Source organism: Balaenoptera acutorostrata, chromosome 1 (assembly GCF_949987535.1).
Source record: "Balaenoptera acutorostrata chromosome 1, mBalAcu1.1, whole genome shotgun sequence".
Classification (NCBI taxonomy): Eukaryota; Metazoa; Chordata; class Mammalia; order Artiodactyla; family Balaenopteridae; genus Balaenoptera; species Balaenoptera acutorostrata.
The window spans coordinates 176,174,646-176,195,260 of NC_080064.1; the positions used below are offsets into that span (position 1 = coordinate 176,174,646).

The window sequence follows — 20,615 nt, forward strand, 5'->3', positions numbered from 1 at the left end:
AGAGTCCTGGGCAGAAAGAAGGATTTGCTCTTATCTGACCACAACCATTTGCCTGGCTGTGCAGGCGAGGGCTGTTATGCTGAAACTTGATTCTAAAGATGACTGTATCCGTGCCTGCCTGCCACTGCCCCTCAGCTTCATCAGCCTCCCGGAAACTGAACAGGAAGAACTCTCTGTGCCCCCATCGAGATGAGTGAGGCTTGGCACTTCTGCTGGGAGCTGTCGACTTTCCATTCCAAGTCTTACAAGCCAGACTGATGTTCCTCCGGGGAGCAAGGTCCTGAGAGCTCCAAATACTAAGTACACAGCTGCTGCCTCTAGGATGAAAGGACAAAGCTGTTCCATGTACTTCTCAGCATTTCTTATTATCGTGCCAGTTTCTGGCTTACAGGGCATGTCACTCAAATTCTTTGCCAGCCGCTTGCCACTGTGACACCTTTGAAAGAATGGTGCCCAGGAGTAATCTAACAGGGAGCATCTCAGGGCAGTGGGCCCTCTGTGTTTGGGGCACAGAATGAAGGTTGGACGTGGGCCACACCTTGGGAGGGACAGTCACACAGAGGAGGGGAGAGGGTGTGATGAATGACAAGTACACGTCAGGGAATGTGTAACTGGCTTGGAAGGTAGATTCAGTGAGTCTAGGGAAATTCCCAGGTGTGAGTGTTTGCTTAAAAGCCTAAGGTTGTGTCTTGAAGGCAGGGACAGCTGCGGCTTGGTGGACGAGATGAAGTTCACATGCAGGTAATAGACGTGGAGAAGATCCAGGTATGGACGACAGTGGGCCTTAGGAGTCCTGCACAGAGTACACTGGGACAGGTGAGGGCTGGTTTCCAGGAAGCTGTCAAGAGGGTCATTTTGAGGAAACACAGCTTAGAGCAAGGATTCAGAGCTGGGGATGGAGAGACAAGGTGAAATTCACATGATGCAACTGACCATTCGCAGAAAGAAAGATAGGCAGTTGGCCAACGTCAGTCACCGGGTTCCCTGCTGTGTCAGGGCCAGCGGGCTCTCCAGGCCCCTCACTGAGTATTAATTCGCTTCAGGACATCAGTGAGAGGTCCACGCCTGAGTTGGGGGTAGAGCCAGGGTCTGGGTGAGGTTTAGGAGTAATCTACAGAAGGTGAAGCTCAGGGAGATACGGAAGAGAGGAAGGAATGGGAGAGCTGGGGTTCTAAGCCAGTGTCAGGATGCTGATGTTCAGGCATCCCTCCTTTGGAAATTGTCTTCTCTGTCCACTTGGTAACAGTGATGGACCCCCAGCAGCCATTTTGGTACCTAATGACCCTGCTCACTGGCCCCACCGACTGTCTCAGAAGTGGGCAACTCCAACCTGGGCTGGAAGAAGTCCTTCCATGGTCATTTGGGTTGGAAACTAAGGGATTCCAGCCTTCATCTGGGTCACTTCCTTGAAGAGTTTATGTCAACAGTAAGGAGTATGGGCAGTGTTTTCTACAGGCGGCTGCACAGCGAAGAAAGTTACTTTGCAGAGAGAGGGAGAGAAAAAGGAGCAAGTACGCAGATAAGGGCAGAGCAGGAGGAGAGAAGCAGAGCCACTTTCCTTTCTTGTTCTGAACTATTTCTGAGGCTCGGGACACCTGTGGCCTTGGTTCCCCTGAGATCCCTCTAGAATATCCTGCATTCATTTTTTCTTGCACCAAATAACATTTATAAAGCAAAAATTACAGAAGGTACAAAGATCAACAGAAATATTTAAAATAATGGGGCTCAGCTCATGGTAGCTCAACTAGACACAATACATTTTTTCTTCATTTTAAAAATCTTTTTTGGACTTAAACTTCTTTTTTTAAATTGAAGTATAGTTAATTTACAATGCTGTGTTAATTTCAGGTGTATGGCAAAGTGAATCAGATATATGTACATATGTATATTCTTTTTCAGGTTCTTTTCCCTTATAGGTTATTACAAAATATTGAGTATAGTTTCCTGTGCTATATAGTAGGTCCTTGTTGGTTATCTATTTTATATGCAGTAGTTTGTATATGTTAATCCCAAACTCCTAACTTATCGCTCCCCCACTCCTTTCCCTTTTGGTAACCATAAGTTTGTTTTCTATGTCTGGGTCTATTTCTGTTTTGTACATAAGTTCATTTGTATATATTGTTTTAGATTCCACACATAAATGATAATATCATATGACATTTGTGTTTCTCTGTCTGGCTTACTTCATTTAGTATGATAATCTCTAGGTCCACCCATGTTGCTGCAAATGGCATTATTTCACTCTTTTTTATGGCTGAGTAGTATTCCATTATATACAATGGAATACTACTGTATACATGTACCACATCTTTATCCATTCATCTATTGATGGATATTTAGGTTGCTTCCATTTCTTGGCTATTGTAAATAGTGCTGCAATGAACATAGGGGTGCATGTACCTTTTCGAAATATATAACTGGAGAAAACTAGAATATCCCACATTCTTAACAGGGGTGATATTGCCCTTAAGGAGGCAAAATTAGTTCTTGGGGGGCAAAAAAGCCTTTGATATTACAATGGTTTGTGGCCCTCCAAAGCCCATAGTACATAAACAGATACAGAATATATCTGCAGTACTAAAATTTTATGGGGTTAGGGGACCTGATTTCCACACAGAGATCTCTGAAACAGTTCCTGAGAGTGGATGATTTAATAAAAAAAAAAAGGTCGAGAAACAGGGCTCTAAACTTTGGAATGAATCTCCCCTGCCACCTCTTTGTTACTCAAGCCGGCTCTTGGGACTTTGAGTCACAGTAGCATTAACTGAACCAGCCATCCTTGGTGCAGTCCCTCTGGAGGGCTGGGGGGAAGAGGAGCTGTGGGGAACAGGCTAGCTGAGGGATCCCGAGAGCATGGAGACCCCTTAGGGTGACCAGCATCAGACTAGGGCCGGGACCAGGGCAGGACGCTCACAGGGCCGCTGGCCTAGGAGGAGTGAAGCCGTGGATTTGGCCGAGTTGTTCATGAGCAGCAGTTGTCAGAGCAGTTCCAGGAAAAGAGGGACGTGGCCTCTGATGCCCTCCTGTTCTCACGGTCACTCCCGACTCAGCTTTGCCTGCTTGTATCACATGATCATGCTGCAAGGTCACTTTGAGTCCTGGCTGGAGCTAGGCAGTGCTGGCTTGGAAGCCCCTGGGGCACAAAGTAGAGATGCAACCCAGCCCAGCCTAGGCCAGATGGGCCCATGAGGACCCCAGACCTCATTCAGGTAGGTGTTGGCACCAGGACCTGTTTTGTATTTTTTAAACAGCTGTATTGAGACATCATTAACATACCATACGTTTCACCTATTTAAAGTATGCAGTTTGATGGTTTTTAGTATATTCACAGAGTTGTGCAATCATCACCATGGTTTTAGAACATTTTTAGAAAATTTTAGAACATTTTTATCACCTAAAAAAGAAACCCTGTACCATTTAGCTATCACCTCTTATCCCCTCATCCCCTTCCCAGCCCCAGGTAACCACTAATCTGCTTTCTTTTCTTTTTTTTTTTTTAAAGATTTTTTTTGATGTGGACCATTTTTAAAGTCTTTATTGAATTTGTTACAATATTGCTTCTGTTTTATGTCTTTGGTTTTTTTGGCCATGAGGCATGTGGAATCTTAGCTCCCTGACCAGGGATCGAACCCATACCCCCTGCATTGGAAGGCAAAGTCTTAGCCACTGGACCGCCAGGGAAGTCCTGTAATCTGCTTTCTATCTCTATACGTTTCTCTATTCTGGACTTTCAGGCAAATGGAATCATATAATATGTGGTATTTTGTGTCTGGCTTCTCTCGCTCAGCACAACGTTTTCAAGGTTTATCCAAGTTATAATAGGTATCAGTACTTCACTCCTTTTTATGGCTGAATAATATTCCATTATATGGATATACCACTTTTTTAATCCATTCATCACTTGATGGACATTTGGGTTGCTTCTACTTTTTGCTTATTATGAATAATGCTGCTATAAACATTCGTATACAGGTTTTTATGTGGACATATGTTTAATTTCACTTGAGTATATACCTAGGAGTGAAATTGCTTAGTCAAATGGTAACCTATGTTCGTTTGAGAAATTTACAGACTGTTTTTCAAAGTGGCTGCACCATCTTTCACTCCCAGCAGCAGTGTATGAGAGCTCCAATTTCTTCATATCCTCGCCCACACTTGTTGTTACCTGAATTTTTGATTCTAGCCCTCTTAGTGGGTATGAGGTGCTATCTCCCTATGGTTTTGAACCAATGCCCAGTTTTGCAGGTGGGAGATGGTGGCAGGAAGAACTGAGCAAACCAAAGTACTTGGAAGTGGGCGGGCAGTGACTGTGGCATATTCCCAAGTGACCAATCTGCTGAGGGCAGGACCCAAGCCACGGGCAGAGGAGATAGGAAATTGAGTCACTTCTCCAGTAGAGATGGAAGGGATCTGGGGCACCAGTGAGGTGGGCTAGAGATCAGGCCAGACTTTAGAATCAGCAGAGAATCAGACCTGCTTAGGGAAACTGAGACAGAAGCTCTGTCGAGTGGATAGCAAACAGCATATAGATCACCCCTCCCTACTCCTGCTCACATGGTAGACATCATTAATCGATTGCATCATTCTTTCCTGCTAAGCCCAGAAATAACCTCAACACATCATTCGAGGCTGTCACTCCCAGTGGATACGGGTTGGCATAAGATACTTGTATCTTATCTAGGGTACTTGCTATCCGTAGACTAGGCCCACCCAGGGAATAGGGAGGGGGAGGGCATGACTCAGGAAGCATTCAGGCTTGGGACTGGAGTCTGAGGGAGCAGGGCTATTGCTGGAGCCCACTGTGGATGGGGTAAGTGGCCAGTGGACTCCCTGCCCTGGTCAGTAGAGCTGAGCAGGGGTGGGGGACAAGCAGAGGTTGAAACAGACTGCCCTCTCCAATGCCTAAGGATGAACAGGAGGCAGCTGGTCATATGATAATCAGAGGGCATGATGGTCCTACCAGGAAGCGCTGCTGGTCTCATGGGGCCATCGGACCTAGGGAGAGAGCTCAGTATATAGGAGGCTAGTGGGTGTGTCACTGGGCAGTAAGGGGCACCAGTCAGGACAGGAGCTCAGTAGACCCCAGGGCCAGACATCTCCGGCAATGCAGAGCCAGAGAAGACAGACAGACTAGGGCAAGCACAGGTGTCTGGAGTGTGGTTCCTGGGTTCAGTGGTGGGCCAGGCAGTTCAGGCACAGAGTTCAAATGTCAGCTGAGCTGGTTTGTAAAGGGCAAGTGCCAGAAGTAAGTCTGGATGGGGCCAGGAAATCTGAAGGAATCAGAGAACGGGAAGTGGGAGAAGAGGGGCTGCTGCAGGCTGCTGACGAACAGAAAGAGGGGCGACCACAGCAGCACCAGGCGAGGAGGCTGGAGGGTCCTGCCAGCCTCACTCGGGAGTAAGGGGGGTATCAGGGATGGTGAGCAATGAGGAGAGCTGGGCTGGGGAGGAACTGTGCACCAGGGATGTACGAGCAATGCCTGAGAGAGAAACCCAGCTAGTTTAGGGGCAAGAAAGTTCCAGCAGAGAGAAGAAAGTTTCACAAACACAAAATGTCAATAGCTATCAAATCACAAGCAGAGGCTGACCATTTCACCATCTCTTAATTCACAAAGCAAATTTCTGACCAGAAAAGGTCAGGTATGAGGCATATTATATGCTCAGAGCTGGCATCCTTGGAACAACGGATGAGGACCTGGAATCTCCAGGTCTTTGAGTTGAAAGGGCCATTGGAGAAAGGATTTGGGGAGCAGCTACTGTATTTTCAGTATCATTTTTTTCCCCTTTGGGTGATCCTATGTTGCACACAAGAGTGTATTTGATTGATTTTCCACAAATCCTTTAATAGGACTCACTGGACCCAAACACAATAAGGATTTTGCTTGCTATATTGCAGTCTTTCTTATCTGAAAAATAATGTTTCAAGAAGCAAAACTAGAATCTGGAATTTATGCCTTTATTTATTCATCTATCCAGCAAACATTAACTGAATTACCAGCCAGGAATCTTCAAGGAGACCCTGCCCTCCAGTAAATAGCAATTTTTTCTGCACTCAAGTTCTGAACTAACTGAAAAATAGGACAAACAATAAGGCAGATGGAGACCAAAATATCACAGTTAGTACTGATTGGTTGAAAGATGTAGCTAGGAGTAAGAGCAAATGGGCTTGTTAACTGAATCTTCAAATGAGATCAATTGACCCAGTTATAGAAGTGCTGGGTACCCCAGGCCTCCTCCCCACAAGGCCAGGGCTGGTGCCAGTATTGGTGAGCAGCCCGGGTCCCAAGAGGAAAAAGGAAGGAGCTGAGTCAACATCAATATGCCCAGTTTATTCTTTTCAAAACCTCTAATCAGATAAAGTCACATCTCCTGCCCAGGGTGAAGCCAGTTAAGGGAGAGAGGACAGTGGCAGGAGTTCACACCTCCACATGGGAGATACCTACATGAATAGGTAAAAATTGTTTCCCCCTAGGCATTCCAGGGGATGGAAATAACATTAAAAATGGTTAGCACTAACTGAATAATTAACATATGCTAGGCATTATTCCAAGCTCCTTTATGTCTATTACTTAATTTAGTCTTTAAAACAACCTCATAGAAATGCAAATCAAAACTACAATGAGGTACCGCCTCACGCTGGTCAGAATGGCCATCATTAAAAAGTCTACAAATAACAAACGCTAGAGAGGGTGTGGAGCAAAGGAAACCCTCCTACACTGTTGGAGGAAATATAAATTGGTGCAGCCACTGTGGAAAACAGTATGGAGGTTCCTCAAAAAACTAAAAATAGAGTTGCCATATGATCCAGCAATCCCACTCCTGGGCATATATCAGGACTGGCAAAATTATAACTCAAAAAGATACATGCACCCCTATGTTCATAGTAGCACTATTCACAATAGCCAAGACATGGAAGCAACCTAAATATCCACCCACAGATGAATGGATAAAGAAGATGTGCTATATATATACAATGGAATATTACTCAGCCATAAAAAAGGAAATAATGCCATTTGCAGCAACATGGATAGACCAGGAGATCATCATACTAAGTAAAGTCAGTCAGACAGAGAAAGACAAATACCATGTTATCATTTATGTGGGGAATCTAAAATATGACACAAATGAACTTATCTATGAAACAGAAACAGACTCACAGACAAAGAGAACAGATTTGTGGTTGCCAAGAGGGAAGGGTTATGGGGGAGGGTGGATTGGAAGTTTGGGATTAGCAGATGCAAACTATTATACATATGTATAACTGAATCACTTTGCCGTACACCAGAAACTAACACAACATTGTAAATCAAATATACATTAATAAAATACATTTTTAAAAAACCTCATAGGGTACACACTTTCATTGTCCCCGTTTTACAGATGAGCCACTGAGGTGCAGAAGGGGTAAGGATCCCACCCAAGGCTACACAGCTTGAAGGAGTTAGAAGTGTGATTTCATTGTAGGCAGCCTGACAGCAAAGGCCGCACTCAACCTCTAATACTGAAGACACAGGTCTTGCCTCAAGATGGTGGGGAGATAATGCTGGTTCCTAAAGAGCTGTAACATCAGCTGGAGGGTGAGAAGTGCAGATAAAGGGCTACACATATTCAGAGAAGGAAGAGATGCTATCGCTGTAGTGGTCCAGGAGGTCCTTATTATCCAAGGAGAATAGGTTCTAAGCAAAGCCTGTTGAAATGGGGCATTAACTACTAACTAGTGTGAACAGTTTGGGACTTTGTCTTGAGGGAAATCAAATTAAAAATTATGAAAAAATAAAATTATCTTTGCTGTAACACAATTTAAGTTATAATTACAACTTTTCACTAAATTTTAGGATGTATGAAAACTGAATCCAGGGTTGATTATAGAATTTTTTGCATCATTATCAGACAAACTGTATGACAGCATAAGACAACCTTCTTCACTTCGCTTTCCACTTTCCTGGACTAATCAAAAAGGCAGTCTTTTCTCCCAAAATGTTTGAGGGCTTTATTAATTTTCCAAAGGCCTGTCCTAATTGTTTGGTGTTCAGATCCTTGTTTCCTAAAGCCCATTCGAAGGTATCACCCTCTTCGATATTCTCTTCTTCAGTTGTTACGTGTCAATGACTTAGCACAAGATTAGACACTTCTCCAACTCACTTTCATTGACTTCATGAAATTCACATCTTTCCCAAGAGTCCTCATTTAACTTTGCCATCAATTTGAATTGTGTGTGCATTATAGTGTGGATGTTTACAACAGGTCTCTTCAGGGAAAGATTGAAGGACAAAGCCTGGGCCAAGCAAGTCCTGGTAGTTAATCAGGGTCAAACAGGGCTACTTTTACTAGGGGTCAGTTCCTTAGTCACTATCTGCAAGAGAAGACACCTTTTATTTCCCCAGGCAACAAGGACCTGTGGGACACAGATATGAACACAGATATGAACATGGATCCCCTATATATGGAAAGGGCTTAAAGAGGAGATGGCATTTGTGCTGCATTTTAGGGAGCAAAGGAATTGGACACGCAGAGACCAGGGAACAGGGCCTTCGAACTGGCATCAGCAGAGGCAGAGATGTTTCATACAACCTGTGTATCAGGAACAGGAAGTAGATCTGAAGGTGAATGTATGAGAATGATGAAGATGATGTTGGGAAAGCTAGGTCTGGAGCCAGATCATGGAGGACTTAGAAGAATGGACTTTATTTTATAGGCAATGGGGAGCCACTGATAGCTTTAGATCCTGAGCTCAGAATGGAGTTTGGCACATACTAGAAGTTTAAAAAAAATGTTGAAAAAAGCTGATATTAGGGATGATGGTTGTTGAATGACAGCACACATCAGTATAACAAAACCTGGATGTCAAAATTACCGATGTACTAGCCCTAGCTAACTAGGGCTTGCTTACTTAAATGTTTGATAGAAACAAAAGACAAGGGACTTCCCTGGTGGTCCAGTGGTAAAGAATCCGCCTTCCAATGCAGGGCACGTGGGTTTGATCCCTGGTAGGGGAACTAAGATCCCACATGCCGTGGGGCTACTGAGCCCGCACACCACAAGCTACAGAGCCCACGTGCTCTGCAGCCCGCGTGCCACAACTAGAGAGAGAAAACCCACACGCCACAACTAGAGAGAAGCCTGCGCACCACAACAAAGAGCCTGCGTGCCACAACTAAGACCCGACGCAGCCAAAAATAAAATAAATAAATAAATAAATAAAATTTGAGAAACAAACGAGAAAAACAAAAGACGATCCCCTTCGGGGTTTCTCGTGATGGGATTTTAGTTTCATACTGGAAATTGTTCTTTTTAGAAGGGACTTTGGTACTTGACTTGCAGATAGAGGAGCTATTTTTAATCTAAGACTTAAATTGAATTCAGCCACTGTACATCCCAACGTGTTTTTGAAACTGTTACTCTAGAGCGTGAACTTTTGACCTCTCTGGTTATATGGAAGATGAAAGCAGTGCAGGAGACTTGCTTCCAGATCTAACTGAAACCATCTGTGTTCCAAATTCTAGTTCTTACTGATCTTTTGGGAACAGCACCCAAGTAGAAGCTCCATGTTTGGTTGAGCCTGTGCCTGCCTGCGTGTGCCCGCGGATGCCCATGATCTCGTGCCCATAGGTACATTGAAGAATCAAGCGCAAAGTACTGAGTAGAGTTCCCTGTGCTCTACAGTAGGTCCTTATTAGTTATCTATTTTACATATAGTAGTGTGTGTATGTCAATCCCAATCTCCCTCCCCTACGTCCCCCCTTGGTAACCATAAGTTTGTTTTCTATGTCTGTGACTCTATTTCTGTTCTGTAAATAAGTTCATTTGTACCATTTATCGAAAAAAAAAGTGATATATGTATAACTGATTCACTTTGCTGCACAGCAGGAACTAACACAACATTGTAAATCAACTCTACTCCAATAAAAACTAATCTAAAAAAAAAAAAAAAAAAGGAATCAAGTGTAGCCAGTATTCCTCAGGACATAGAAAGGTCTTGCTTGGGGAAAACAAGAGCTCCTAGAACTCTCTGAGAGAGACAAGGAAGTCAGAGATCATGTTTTAGATTTCTCACACTCTAATTGTGATGATTAAAGGTCGGCAAACTCTCTCATTTGGTAACAAACCCAAAGGTATGCCAGGAATAAGATAGGATTTGAAATATGCAATAGGCAATGTGAATACCCGCTATGGTGACTTTTCAGATGGGGAAGAGGGAATAAAAAACAATGAATGCTAATTAGTTTACATTAATCAAACTTGTATCCGGCTGCTTTTTTTTTTTTCTTTCCAGAGCTCGTAAGTGTGAGGAAGCAGGTTATTCAAATTTCACCCCTGTTTTTCAAAAATTAATAAGGGCCATACATTAGTGTAACATTCTGCCTGCTTCATAGAATATATTAGTAAAGGTTTTAATTACCGAAATTATACAGTCATAAAAAGATGATTTAATGAAAGCAATCATATCATTTGCATTCTGGGCCTGCCTGCACGCAAGACACTGCAAAGAGCAGTAAATTAGACTGACGAGGAGTCGAATAATTACCACCATTGTAATTCTGCCTGAGGACCCTAGGCTCATATGACTTCAAGCTCCAAGTCAATACCTGTTCGAGTGACAAGAAAACCAGCTTCGTCTGAGAAGGAGGATTAGAGATGACAATGGAGTCCTAAAATCTCTTTTCTTTTCCAGTATCCAGAGCTTGTCTTTCCTGGAGGAATGCATTATGACCTCATCTCAGATAAGGGAAAATTAATTGGTATGCTCTTTTGTTGAAGAGGGTTTTGTGGTGGTTAAAATAATTAGAGTCGAGTCTGGAAGTGATGGCCTGGGTATAAAAAAGGACAGATGATTTTATTATTCTCATTTTTTCCCCACATGCGACAGGACATCAGGTGTGTGTGTGAAATCGTGCACAGAGCAGAGCTGCGTCCTTTGGGTTTGTCAAACAAAACCCTAAGTGTGGGCAGGTGGAGCCTGACCTGCCGCTGCTCCCGGGTCCTCCTGGGTTTTCCCCACAAAAGGGGGCAAACATAGTGACACATAAACAACACTGGTGGGTGCTGTTGAGAGCCCAGTGAGGGGCCATATGGAATTATTTAAAGGGCAGTGGTGGTGGCCATGGGGAAGGGTCAGGGGCCTGACTTGGTTTATTCTCCTTAGAATTATATCAACCCTCAGGTGTAAATTCTGGTTTCCCAAGTTACATTTTGCAAAGTCTCCTACTATACCCCCTACTCTGTGTACCCCAGGGGTACCCCTCCTTTGATGTGTTATTGATGCCAGGACTTCAGAGATGAGGGGTACACTTGAGCCTTTGTTTCTTTTCTATGATCAAATCAAAGGATGTCCTTTGTGGACCTACAATGTGTGAGACCCTGTGTTGGGCTGGCATAGGATACAGGAGGGACATTGCCCCCACCCCATAATAATGATGTGAGTGCAAGGTACACATCATTTGTACACTCAGAAAGAGAGAAGTTCAGTGTCACAGGGACCTAATTATGGGGGGGAAAAACCATATTCAGATGAGCTGACTAAAGGATTCTTGGAAAAGTCTGCATTGAAGGACAGGAAGGAGATGGGGTCAGGGCATTATTATTATTATTAGGCTAGAACCATCATCTGTTCTTGGAAGATGCAAAGGCTGAAGCTTAGAGAGGCTGCTAAAGGCCACATGGTGGGAGCGCGTGAAGCCAGGACTTGCATCCGTGTCTGAAGCCTGTGCCTCTGTGCTTTTTTGTCCCCAACGATGTCCTGTTAGGGCTGGAGGGAGCCGATGAGTCATCCTGCTTAGCTCTGAGCTTTCAGGGATAAGTAAAGCCGCTGGGTCCAGAGCAGGGAAGTGACTGGGCCGAAGTCAACCAGGGACAGAGTCAGGGCTGCACTTTGGCAAGAGGACGGGCAACTGAGGACAGTCACAGAGGTCCCGCCGCGTGTGGGAGGGGACCGCAGGGCCAGGCAGGGTCTTGCTGATGCCAATCACAAGCTCCGGAGGGAGGAGGCGTGCGGGCAGCGAGAGGCTGAGGGGAACGTACATGGCACAGGCAATGATTAGAAAGTGAGGAAGGGGGATTGAAAAGAGAGACGTGCTGTTTCTGTGCCGCAGGAAGTACAGAAGATACATAAATGCACTCATCAGGGACCTGGGCTCCCTGCCTGTCTGGGAGGACCGCTGAGCCAGGGCTGAGGGTGGGTCTCCCTTGCCACTAGGTCAGAGGTGCCAAGGGTGGTTATGGACCCGGCTGCCTGCAGGGGGGGACTGCTCTGTGCTCGTCACTGTGCCAAGAGGCCGGACAATGAGAAATCTGCCTAAGGAACTGAGGAGTTGCTGGGGAGAAATCCTCAGGGAAGAGATCAGTTAGCCAGGCTTGGGTTTAGTGCTTGGAGGGTAGGGCAATTCCGAAAAGAAGTAATGTTACTGAGTGTTTGCTCTGTGCCACACGCTATTCTAAGCATGTGGCATATATTAATTTTTTAAATTCTCCCACCTCTGAAGTAGGAAGTATTACGTCTTCTTTTACCAGATAAGGAAGGGGAGACGCAGAGAGTTTCGGTAACTTGAGTGGGAACACATAGTGAGCAGCAGAGCCCGGCTTCAAATCCAGAACCTGGGATGTCGACAGCGAGGCCGCACCACGTAGCATAGCACAGGGGCTGTCACTCGGACGCGTGTCCCAGCCAAGTCCCCAAGGACTGAGTCCGGTGGTGGAGCCAGAAGAGGAGAGAGCTGCAGATAAAGACTGAAGGTTGTTTCCTTAAACATTTCAGAGAGTCCGGGGCAGAGGTCAGTGCTGCTTTGGTACCTACACGACAAACCCCAAAGAGGGAGAGAGGACAGCACAGCTTTGTGCAGTGGGATCCCAGAGTGCCTGACGCTGCTTGGGTACCTGCCCAGAGGGCGCTACTCTGGAGGTGACTGCAGCTCTGCCTGGTGAGCACAGCGGTTCCCAGAGGAAAGGGTTGGGGCTGATTCCCAAGCACAGTGAGACAACCCTGGATCTAGAAATACCATATGGCAAGGGACAAGGGGACTGACTCAGTAGCTGGCGTCCATAACCATGGGTTATGCTGTGCAAAGCATCCGGTATTTCCAGGTCTCCTGAACTTTGCACTGAGCCATACAACCTGGTTCCAGGTGGTGGTACTTGCCTTCATTTAGGGGGGTTGGCGGGTCTGAAGAACGTTTCTCCAGCTGTAGCACGGAGCCCATGCATTTGCTGGTGAGTATTTACCTGACCAGGAGACGGGTTGTCGGCCTGAAGTCAAAAGCAGCTCCATGGTGGCGAATGCTGTGCTGTACTTCCCAATGCCTCCTCTAAAATGAAGGATTTATTCTCCCTGCTGCTGCCAGTTTACCGCCGAGGACTGGGAACTGCCCTCAACAGAAGACAGTTGCCTTGCCCAACTTCATGCCTCTTCCAGGGGCTAAATGGAATCCAGTGACTGGACGATGTAGGGGTACAAAGGCCTGGGGCCCTTGCTCGGCTGGGGACAACTCTGAAGGATTGTCCCAGCTCCAGAGCTCCCTGTGGGAACGGCTGAGGCTTTTGTTGTGCCTTTGTCACAGCCCGACCCCTCTCTCAGCTCAGTCCTGCTTCAGTTCTCGAGAAGAGCAGGCCCAATACGTGTCCTGTTGTCGCCCCATCTCCAAGGCAGCTTTAACACCCAACGTGTGACAAGGGCCAAGATACAGACTATATGGCTCTCTTTTAACTCTTATGGGAAGTCTAAGGAAAAGAGTTAAAGATGAGGATTGGAGATCTGAAGCTGGAAGGTTCTGGCCTCTGTTCCCCACCTCACATGTTGGGTTTGTGGAATCTCAGGGCTCAGGAACTCTGCAGTGGCAGTCCATGTTTCCAACTGCTGGATGATTAAAAGAGTAAAATCGTTGAAAAATAGGGTATTTGATTAGCCAAATTAGCTGAATGATTGAAAAAACAAGTATGTATACAATACAAATCAGTCCTAGGAATTACATGATAATAGAAAATGAGGATGGGCATTCTAAAACAGGAGACCACAGGATAAATGCAACTCTAGTTCTTAGGGAGCTGAAGTTAAAATGATGACAGGTCATTATTAAGAAAAAAACAATAAAGAATTGTTTATGGGTTTATCCCAATCCTAATTTGATTGCCTCTTTGGGGAAGCCATGTAAAAGAGCAAATGATTTGAAAGCAGAGAGATGCAAAAAAGAAAAGATCTTTCACAAAGTAACTTCCACTTGAACTCTGAGAGGTTCTTTCTGGGAAAACTCCAAATGCTATTGCTTGCTCTGCTTTCAATATAATATCAGCAGATTCTGTGTCATCCAAGAATGTATTCAACTCTGAACCCACGGGGTGGTTCAGAGATATGAAAGCGATAATACGACCTTGGCTAATTCACTTCCCCTCTCTGGACACCAGTTTCCTCATCTGTGTGGTGAGAGGTTTAGATCACCTCAGTTTCTCCACGCTGTGTTCCATGAAACACCAGTGACCCGTGAGACATTAACCAGTCACACGCAAGAAAAGTTCTGTGATCGAGTCAGTTTGGGAAAAGCTGCATACCGTAGTACTCTTTTGAGTATAAACAGTGCATATAATATATTAAAACATTGCTTCCCAGTATTTTTTGCATGATTGCACACATAGAAAATGATGATATTCTATTTCTGTAGCTCACTGGAGTAAACAGGAGGGGATTTACATTTACATATATTACATTTTTCTGTATATTATATACTTGTGATTAGAAAATGAAATACAAAGTCTTACTTTTTGAAAATAATCTTTAATGAAAAACTTGATCTTGCTTTCATGAACTTACTTTTTAATATTGGGTTTTATATTTGAGATGGCTGCACATAAATCTTAATCAAGATTTTAATAGTTAGCATTGGAACACATATGTTGTAGCAAATGGCAGAATAATGTCTTTTATTTCTCAGCTGGCAGAAACTTTCCCCTCGCCACTAGCCACAATTTATATAATTTGATCTCTTTAAGTTGTACTTTAAGGGTAAGATGATTCTTTATTTAAATCCAGCAGCTTTTCTTCTTCTTTCATTACCAAAGATAATATCTTATGATATTAATATCTTATGATAATGTGAATGGATTTAGAATGCAATCAAATTTGATCATATTAGTATTTCTAAATAATAATGAAGCTTTTCCTTAAGGCTACACAAATATTCTTCTATTGGTCTTTAATCATTTTTAGGATTCATATATTAGTCTTGATTAATATCACCAGTAAATCACATTAACCCCACTTATCAAAAGGTAAATTTTGCTTTGAATTCAAAACGTTGTCCACCCACAGTTATATGTTTTCATGCAGTTCTTATAATTTTTAATTAATTTCTATCAGATGCTCAAACTTATTAGTTAAATCATTTAGAAAGTCATGAACTATTTTCTAATATATCTGTATAGTATGAATGATTCATAAATTAATTTTTAATTCTTCCTTTTGTCCATAAATTCCTGACACAATTCTCTCCCTGGCCAGCCAAAGCACTTCAGCATGAAACATCAGAAATGGGTATTGTGATACCATTTATGTAGAAAAAGCTGAAAACAGATGGGACGGTATAGCCTGAATTTCATTAGGTTCACCACTTTTATAGTATCATTCAATATAAATTCAGATCTATAGGTAAAATTGTTCATATGAAGACTTCTCTATGAATAAAATAAGGTATTACTGGTGTCTCACGATTTTCAGAATAAATGCTTGATGTACAACACTTACTTCTTCCTGTCACTGCAGCTATACCATCAATCCCTACATTTATGCAGGGTTTTGATGCTATTTGTTTCGATGCTTCCATCTATCACTTTGAATATTTCATCACCTGTGGTTTGTTTTGGTACTTCTTTGCAAAAGAGACATGCTTCTTCCAAGCTCCTTTCTTCAGGGATTCCTACCAATACAATTACTGAACACAGTCACTAACATCTGTAGATTCACCAACCTGCTGTGGAGACATTTTGACTCCATAACTTGCCTGTGCGCCATCTGAAATGCTACGATGCACCTACTAATAGCATTATTCCAAAGTGCTCCCTTTTCTATTCCCTTTGCTTCATTGGTTCCAAACACAGGGCTGACAATTTCTAGGCAGCAGGGAAAATGAGCCATTAGGCAATTACAGGAGGCATTTTGGCTTTTAGTTATTAATTGCCTGACTTTTATCTAGCTTCTTCAGTTTGATCTGATATTGTTGTAACTGATCTTTTGAAGTTATTTGTTTCTTATTTTGCACTTGGAGATGCATAGAACGTTAGTTTTTTTTCCTGGCTAAGGTGGGTGTTTTGAGATAATATGTTGACATAGTTTGCTTGGCATTATTCCTTCATTTTCTTTCTTTTACAAATTTTTAATTGTGACAAAATACACATGACATAAACTTTATCATCTTAACCATTTTAAGTGTACAGTTCAGTAGTGTTAATTATGTTCATATTGTTGTGCAACCAATGTCCAGAACCTTGTCATCTTGCAAAACTGAAACTCCACACCCATTAAACAGCAACTCCCCATTTCCTCTTCCCCTCAGCCTCTGGTTACCAACATGCTACTTTCTGTCCCTATGATTTCTGCCACTCTAGGTACCGCATGTAAGTGGAATTATACAATATTTCTCTTTTTTGTGATTGCCTTACTTAATTTAGCATAATGTCCTCAAGGTTCATCCATGTTGGAACATGTGTCAGAATTTCCTTCCTATATAAGCCTGAATGATATTCCATTCTATGTATAGAGCATACTTTGTTAGCCATTCATCCATCAGAACGCTTGGGTTGCTTCCACCTTTGGCTATTGTGAATTATGCTGTTATGAACATGAGTGTACAAACTTCTCTTTGAGACCCTGCTTTTAATTCTTTTGGGTATATAACCAGAAGTGGAATTGCTGGATCATATCGTAATTCTATTTTAAAATTTTTCCAGGAAGCTCCATGCTGTTTTCCATAGCAGCTGCATCATCTTATATTCCCGTCAACAGTGTGCAAGTGTTCCAATTTCTCCACGTCCTCATCAACACTTGTTATTTTCTGGGTTTTTGTTTTTTTTAATACTAGCATCCTAATGGGTGTGAGGTAGTATCTCATTGTGGTTTTGCCTTGCATTTCCCTAATGATTAGTGATGTAGAGCATCTTTTCATGTGTTTGTTGGCTATTTGCATGTCTTCTTTGGAGCAATATTTATTCAAGTCCTTTGCCCATTAAAAAAAACTGTTGAAAAATGCTTACTGACAAGATTAATATTTACAGACACAGTAAAATATAGGTATATTTCATATTATTTAGTACACGGAAGTCACAATTCAAGTCCTAAAGAAAAAAAAAGGTAGTGATACGGAGCCTAACTTTATTATATAGTATCTGTGATATCATCTCATAGCTCTATAATTCCTTCAGTTAAAAGCACAAATTCTCCAAATTCCTAAATGAGGATCTTTAGGTTTGTAGTACATCTTTAACAAAAACTGATCACCAACTTTATTTTTATTTACGTTTTATTGAGGTATAATTGACAAAATTGTACATATTTAAAGTATACAGTGTGATGATTTGATATAAGTATACACTGTGATTACCACACTCAAGTTAATTAGCATCCATCACCTTTTAAATTAATTTATTTTTTGATGAGGATGCTTAAGATCTACTCTTATCAAATTTCAAGTACACAATACAGTATTATTAACTATCCTCACTCTGCCATACATTAGATCCTCAGTGCTTACTCATAACTAAAAGTTTGTATACCTTAACTGAAATCTCCCCGTATCTCCCACTCCCTAGCCCCTGGTAACCATTATTCTACTCTGTTTCTGTGAGTTTGCCTTTATTTTTTTTTAGAGTCCACATATAAGTGATACCATGTGGTATTTGTCTTTCTTTTCCTGATTTTTTCACTTAACATAACACCCTCTAGGTTCATCCATGTTGTTGCAAATGGCAGGATATCCTTTTTATGGCCAAATAATATTCCATTACATTTATATTATATTTTCTCTATTCATTTGTCCACTGACAGACACTGTTTCCATGTCTTGGCAATTGTTAATAATGTTACAACAAACATGGGAGTACAGATATTTCTTTGAAATATTGATTTTGCTCCCTTCAGATATATTCCCAGAAGTGGAATTGCATGATTATAAGGTAGTTCTATTTGTAATTTTTTGAGGAACCTCCATACTGTTTTCCATAATGGCTGCACCAATTTACATTGTGAGCAACAATTACAAGGATCCTCTTTTCTCCACGTCTTCGCCAACATTTGTTAACTCTTGTATTTTTGATTTTAGCTATACTAACAGGTATGAGGTGATATCTCATTATAGTTCTGATTTGTATTTCCCTGATGATTAGTGATGTTGAGCAGCATTTCATCTGCCTGTTGGCCATTTGTATATATTCTTTGGGAAAAAAAAAATGACTATCAGGTACCATGTCCATTTAAAAATTGGATTATTATTATTATTACTATTTGCTTTTTAAAAAAATTCTCTCACTTTATAATTTAATAATATCAACACTGTTGTGCTAAATAATTACCCAACTGTTACAGGATAAAGCCACAGATATTGTTTACAACCAAAGGTACTTATTTTTTTCTACCTCATTTCCTTGTTTTTAAATTTTTTTTTATTTTTAGTGAAGTATAGTTACAATATTATATTAGTTTCAGGTGTACAACATAGTGATTTGAGATTTTTATAAATTATACTCCATATAAAGTTATTATACAATATTGGCTATTTTCTCTGTGCTGTACATTACATCCTTATACCTTATTTGTTTTTATTTATTTAATTATTTATTCATTTTTTTTTAACATCTTTACTGGAGTATAATTGCTTTACAATACTGTGTTAGTTTCTGCTGTATAACAAAGTGAATCAGCTATATGTATACGTATATCCCCATATCCCTTCCCTCTTGCATCTCCCTCCCAGCCTCCCTATCCCACCCCTCTAGGTGGTCACAAAGCACTGAGCTGATCTCCCTGTGCTATGTGGCTGCTTCCCACTAGCTATCTATTTTACGTTTGGTAGTGTATATATGTCCATGCCACTCTCTCACTTCGTCCCAGCTTACCCTTCCCCCTCCCCGTATCCTCAGGTCCATTCTCTACATCTGTGTCTTTATTCCGGTCCTGCCCCTAAGTTCTTCAGAACCTTTTTTTTTTTTTTTAGATTCCATATATATGTGTTAGCATACGGTATTTGTTTTTCTCTTTCTGACTTACTTCACTCTGTATGACAGACTCTAGGTCCATCCACCTCACTACAAATAACTCAATTTTGTTTCTTTTTATGGCTGAGTAATATTCCATTGTATATATCTGTCACATCTTTTTTTTTTTTTTAACATCTTTATTGGAGTATAATTGCTTTACAATGGTGTGTTAGTTTCTGCTTTATAACAAAATGAATCAGTTATACATATACATATGTCCCCATATCTCTTCCCTCTTGCATCTCCCTCCCTCCCACCCTCCCTATCCCACCACTCTAGGTGGTCACAGAGCACTGAGCTGATCTCCCTGTGCTATGCGGCTGCTTCCCACTAGCTATCTATTTTATGTTCGGTAGTGTATATATGTCCATGCCACTCTCTCACTTTTTCCCAGCTTACCCTTTCCCCTCCCCGTGTCCTCAAGTCCATTCTCTAGTAGGTCTGCATCTTTATTCCCGTCTTGCCCCTACGTTCTTCTGACCATTTTTTTTCTTTTTTTTTTTTTAGATTCCATATATATGTGTTAGCATATGGTATTTGTTTTTCTCTTTCTGACTTACTTCACTCTGTATGACAGTCTCTATCTCTAGGTCCACCCACCTCACTACAAATAACTCAGTTTCGTTCCTTTTTATGGCTGAGTAATAGTCCATTGTATATATGTGCCACATCTTCTTTATCCATTCTCTGTTGATGGACACTTAGGTTGCTTCCATGTACTGGCTATTGTAAATAGTGCTGCAGTGAACATTGTGGTACATGACTCTTCGTGAATTATGCTTTTCTCAGGGTATATGCCCAGTAGTGGGATTGCTGGGTCATATGGTAGTTCTAATTTTAGTTTTTGAAGGAACCTCCATACTATTCTCCATAGTGGCTGTATCAATTTACATTCCCACCAACAGTGCAAGAGGGTTCCCTTTCCTCCACTCACTCTCTAACATTTATTGTTTGTAGACTTTTTGATGATGGCCATTCTGAGTGGTGTGAGGTGATAACTCATTGTAGTTTTGATTTGCATTTCTCTAATGATTAGTGATGTTGAGCACCCTTTCATGTGTTTGTTGGCAATCTGTCTTTGGAGAAATGTCTATTTAGGTCTTCTGCCCATTTTTGGATTGGGTTGTTTGTTTTTTGATACTGAGCTGCATGAGCTGCTTGTATATTTTGGCAATTAATCCTTTGTCAGTTGCTTCGTTTGCAAAAATTTTCTCCCATTCTGAGGGCTGTCTTTTCATCTTCTTTATGGCTTCCTTTGCTGTGCAAAAGCTTTTAAGTTTGAATAGGTCCCATTTGTTTATTTTTGTTTTTATTTCCCTTTCTCTAGGAGGTGGGTCAAAAAGGATCTTGCTGTGACTTATGTCATAGAATGTTCTGCCTATGTTTTCC

General features: G+C 42.0%; 1 protein-coding gene and 1 long non-coding RNA gene across 4 annotated transcripts in view; both read left to right on the forward strand.

The window, feature by feature from the left end:
• LOC102999060 (cyclin-Y-like protein 1) overlaps positions 1 to 20,615 on the forward strand; it is a 785,789-nt gene that overhangs the window by 368,330 nt on the left and 396,844 nt on the right. The window lies entirely within an intron of this gene.
• Positions 3,115 to 20,615, forward strand: part of LOC130707310 (uncharacterized) — a 42,535-nt gene continuing 25,034 nt past the window's right edge. Inside the window, exons 1-2 of the long non-coding RNA XR_009007215.1 lie at positions 3,115 to 3,209; positions 9,503 to 9,661. This is a non-coding gene — a long non-coding RNA (uncharacterized LOC130707310). The remainder of the gene's footprint in view (positions 3,210 to 9,502; positions 9,662 to 20,615) is intronic.